Source organism: Octodon degus, unplaced genomic scaffold (assembly GCF_000260255.1).
Source record: "Octodon degus isolate 3935 unplaced genomic scaffold, OctDeg1.0 scaffold00189, whole genome shotgun sequence".
NCBI lineage: Eukaryota > Metazoa > Chordata > Mammalia > Rodentia > Octodontidae > Octodon > Octodon degus.
The window spans coordinates 2,798,132-2,803,217 of NW_004524765.1; the positions used below are offsets into that span (position 1 = coordinate 2,798,132).

General features: G+C 40.0%; 1 pseudogene; it reads left to right on the top strand.

Moving 5' to 3' along the window:
• Positions 1-4,588: 4,588 nt before the first annotated feature.
• Positions 4,589-5,086, top strand: part of LOC101564281 — a 696-nt pseudogene continuing 198 nt past the window's right edge.

The following is a 5,086-nucleotide window of genomic DNA, read 5'->3' on the forward strand; positions in this document are numbered from 1 at the left end:
TTTGTTGCTCAGGATTGCCTTTGCTCTTCTAAGGCTTATTTCTAACAATTTAAAGTGCTACATTATGCTATGATTACTAATGCTTAAGGAAGATAGTCTTAAATATGGTGGGAATAAGTTTTAGTCTAAAAAGTAGAATGATATTTATGCTAAGTAATATTAACTAAGCTGTTTTAATTTGTGATATACAAAATCTCGAAGATTAAAAGTGATGAAGTGGTTTGCTAAATATATGGAAAAAAAGAAGTATGAGAACTATGTACAAAGTAAAAAAATGAACTTTAGAGTACATGTGATATTGTGATAGATTTGTAAATTTATGTATCCAGTACTTATTTTTGTCGTATGTAAAAGCACATTTAATTTTTGCTTAAGTTATAGCAGTGTTTTATTACTTTCACTTGAAGGGAGGTTTTTTTTTGTCTTTTGTTTTTTTTGTTTTTTGGTTTTTTTTTTGGAACTGGGGATTGAACTTCGGCCCTTGTGCTTGCCAAGGAGGCACTTATTCCACTGAGCCATCTCCCAGGCCCGGAAGGGAGTTTTAATACCTGGAAAAAGACTACAAGTAAACTTTAGGTGATTCTGTCCTCAGCAGGAATAAATTTCTAATGTTTCCTTAATCAATATGCAGAGACAAGAAAGACTCCCAAAACACCTCTCGAGTTCAGCTTGTATTTTTACAAGAATTGAGATTTTCATTGTTTTTATTTTATTTTTTAATGTTTTTTTTTTTTTTTTTGGAACCAGGGATTGAACTCAGGTCCTTGCGCTTGCCAGGCAAGCACTTGTTCTACTGAGCCATCTCCCCAGCCAGAATTGAGATTTTTAAAGCAGATTTGTTGTTTCTGGATTCACTATATAGGGAGTCCACAATTGCTTTGCCTCCTTAATGCCACAGTATTTTTTTGATACAGTGTCTCAATATATAGTTCAACATGGCCTTGAACTATGTAGACTAGGCTGGCCTTGAACTCACAGAGAGAGGATGAGATTTCAGGCATGCACTGCTGGGCTCAGCTTCCCTCAGTACTCAGCAAAGATGAGAACTGATTTGAACTTATCGTGGGTGTAACTATCGTATATAAAATAATCATAGTGACTCATATTTGTGAGTTGAAATTTAAATATTTACAGGAGCATTACACTTCCAAAGACTTGGAGATTGTGTGCTGTACTGTCCAGTGAGAAGATGAAAGGAGTTTTTGTGCTATAGCCTTTTTTAAGCTTTTGATATAAATAACATTAGTTTAGAAAATTAAAACCTAGCCATATGTGATGGTACATGCCCATAATCCAAGAATTTGTGAGGTTGAGGCAAGAAAATTGTGGCAAGTTTGAGGCCAGCCTGGTCTACTCAGTAAGACACCACAAAACAAAACATTAAGAGAAGAAAATAAAAGATAAATTTCTGCTTTTTCAATGAAAGAATAATTAATTACTTGGTTTTCTTTCTTTCTTCTTTCTTTCTTTCTTTCTTTCTTTCTTTCTTTCTTTCTTTCTTTCTTTCTTTCTTTTTTTTGTGTACCTGGAATCAAACTCAGGATCTTGTGTTTACCAGGCAAACACTTATTCCACTGAGCTATCTCCTTGGCAAATACTTGCTTTTTAATAAAAACTTTGTTGTGTTAAACTTAGGCTATTTTCAATTGTTTATTTATTTATTTCGTAGAGGTTCTTGCTACACAGCTCAGACTCATAGCGATCCTCTGTCTCAGCCTTCCCAGCGCTGGAATTAGAGGTGTACACCCCCACACTAAGTATTGGTAAGCATGGCAGACCTGGGCTTCCAGGGCTGGCATGGCAGGTGGTATGAGGAATCAAATGTGGGCCCTTGTGCTGGCCAGGCAAGAAATAGACCCCTGAGCTATGTCCCCAGCCCAAGTAAGGCTATTTTTTTTTTTTTTTTTTGGTGGAACTGGGGATTGAACTCAGGCCCTTGCGCTAGCCAGGGAAGTGCTTATTCCACTGAGCCATCTCTCCGGGCCCAAGTAAGGCAATTTTTAAGGCAATACCAATAAAATTGGTTGCTTGGGTCATTTTATTCACCACCTTATCCTAATTTTTGTTATTGTAAGTTATTAGCGTGGGTTCTGAGTTACTTGTGGTTTGGTTACCACCTCTTTGAATCAATAAAACTGGTTCATATGAGTAATAACTAACTAATTAACTAATTTCTCCAGCTTCCTTTTTGTGAGAGCAACACCTTCAAACGCACCAGATTTTCAACATGTTTTCCCCTGGGTGTTCTCCTGGGTCAAAGCCAGGCACATTTCCTGGCGTTTATTCTCTCTTCTCCATAAATTGTCATTTTGCTGGAAGCTGGGGCTGGAGGGTTGGAGGAAGGGATGGACTGTCTGCTCTTGCAATTTGAACAAAATTTGATTGAAGTAATATTTGCATATTCATAGGCTAGTTTTTACTCAGGATGGTGACCCAAGCAGATGAATGCAGATATTTTAGTGGAGGTCCAAAATCAAGCAGCTAAGAACACTATCCCTGCCTGTCACTGCCCCTATGCCTTGTAAAATGTGGTCACAGTGACAAATACTTGAGTAAATTACAGTCATTATATGTATATTTTAATTTTTTTTTTTTTTGCGGAACCGGGGATTGAACTCAGATACTTGTGCTTGCCAGTCAAGCGCTTATACTACTGAACCATCTCCCCGGCCCCCTATATGTATATTTTTAGATTGATACTAAGCATTTCAATTTTCTTTGAGGCAATGTAAATGGCATTGCATTATAAAGTTTGAATTCCTACTCTTCATCACTAATATGTAAAAAAGTAATTGAATTTTGAGCTGGGTGTGGTAGCATACTTCTGTAATCCCAGATTGCAGGTGGCTAAGACACTATAGTAGGTCCCAGGCCAGCTGAGGCTATCCAGCAACATGGAGTCTCACAATGAAACAAAACTAAAGAGCGTTGACTTTATAAATTAATTTTGTGTCCTGTGCATAACCTCAGTGTGGTAAACCACAGATAGATGCTCCTTTTCCCCCTCTACATTTCTGGAACTATTAAGAGGCATTGGCAAGTTTATTACAACTTTGTGGAGAAAGACTAATCTGGAAGCTGATCAATCTGTAAGGAAGAGGCTGGAGGCATGAGGTGCTGTGGGCAGCTTCACAGGAGGTCTCCGTGAAAAACGTGGTGGAGAATAAGACAGGTGCAACAGCAGTGGGAGGAAGAAAGAGATTCAAAGGCAAATGTTCTAAATTTGCCTTTCTTCTTCATGCTTATGGGTCTCTTCACACACATTTCCCCCTTTTTAGGCCTTAGCCCTTTCTTCACCTGTGTCTATTTACAGGTTAGTAATATCCTGTAGTTCTTGCATACTGCTCCAGGCCTGCAATCTCCCAAAGGAGTCGATGGTCAAAGCCTTTAAATAAATGAGACATGTGATAGTGATTGTAGGGCTTGAGAAGATTTGAAGCCCTCTAACAGAACTTGAGATCATCTGGACCAAGAACTTCTCTGGGTGGCCCATACTTACCTTATTTTCAAAGTAAGGAGGGGGGATCCTAAAGAAAACCCAGGAATCTGAGAGGACTGTAGCAGGAACTTGAGAGATATTTTCCCAAGTAGTAAATTATGTCAATCAGGACTGCTACATTAACTTTAGGTAAACCTTTATAGTAGGAGTGTGAAGCCTGCAGCTGCAGTTTCCTTTCAGTTAGTCGGGTTGCAGCTAAAGTCCTCAACTGTGGCCTTATCTTGTCCTTTGAGGTGTTCCAGCTTCGCAGACCAATAAAGGCCTCAGCAGGGATGGAGTTTGTCATGCAGGTTCACTGCTGCCCATGGTCAGACAAGGGGCCTAAGCATTGGACAACTCACACGTAAACCTGGAAAACCAATTGGATAATATTAAATCCTGCTCAGAACCACTTTATAGTGGTTTCCATCATGTAGTTATTCCTCAAAGTGCAGTTAAGGTGTGGTGTCTGAATAATTCTTCTCAGTCTCCCACCATCTCTGCCATGTCCTCCTTCACCCTGTGAATGCAGTCTGTCTCTATCTTTGTATGTTTAACCTGCACCTACTTACCTAACTCTGTGCTTTATTGGGACCTAATCTTCTGAATTTCAGCAGCAGAAGATCCAGGGTAATAAACACATTCATAAATGGGTGTTTTCTTTCCATCTATGGTTGGAACTGACAACATTATCAAGTATGTAGTACCTGTTATGTCACATTTACCTTTTTCTCTTAAGAAACTGAAATCATAGTTTCTCTTTTTTTGGTGTTGAGATAGGGCCCTTCTATGCAGCCCAGGCTGTCCTTGAACTCACATTGGTCCTCCTCTCTCAGTTTCCTCCTGCTGGGACTACAAATGTGCACCACTAACCATAGAGCTTCAAAAATCTGAAGATTTTAATCAAGAAAGCACTAAACTTTTACCAGGAATAATCATTTTGTTTAGAGAGTCTTGAGTAAATTTGCTATATAAAGGCTTCAGGCGGCGCAGCTGTAGGCCTTACCGGAGGGGCGCCGCACGTGGAGCCTGCGCCGCAGCCGTTCTCAGCCTGCGCTGGAGCAGGGCGAGCGCGACGGGGCCGACTCTGGAGCGGAACTGAGCCCTTGAAATATTTCAACCGTGACTAAAAGAGAAGCAGAAGAGTTGATAGAAATTGAGATTGATGGGACTGAGAAACCAGAGTGCACAGAAGAAAGCATTGTAGAACAAACCTACACCCCAGCTGAGTGTGTAAGACAGGCCATAGACATCAATGAACCAATTGGCAATTTGAAAAAACTGCTGGAACCAAGACTACAGTGTTCTTTGGATGCTCATGAAATTTGCCTACAAGATATCCAGCTGGATCCAGAAAGAAGTTTATTTGACCAAGGAGTAAAGACAGATGGAACTGTACAACTTAGTGTACAGGTAATTTCTTACCAAGGGATTGAGCCAAAGCTGAACATTCTGGAAATTGTGAAAACCACGGAAACTGTTGAAGTCGTTATTGACCCGGATGCCCATCATGCTGAAGCAGAAGCGCATCTTGTGGAAGAAGCTCAAGTGATAACTCTCGATGGCACAAAGCACATTACAACCATCTCAGATGAGACCTCAGAGCAA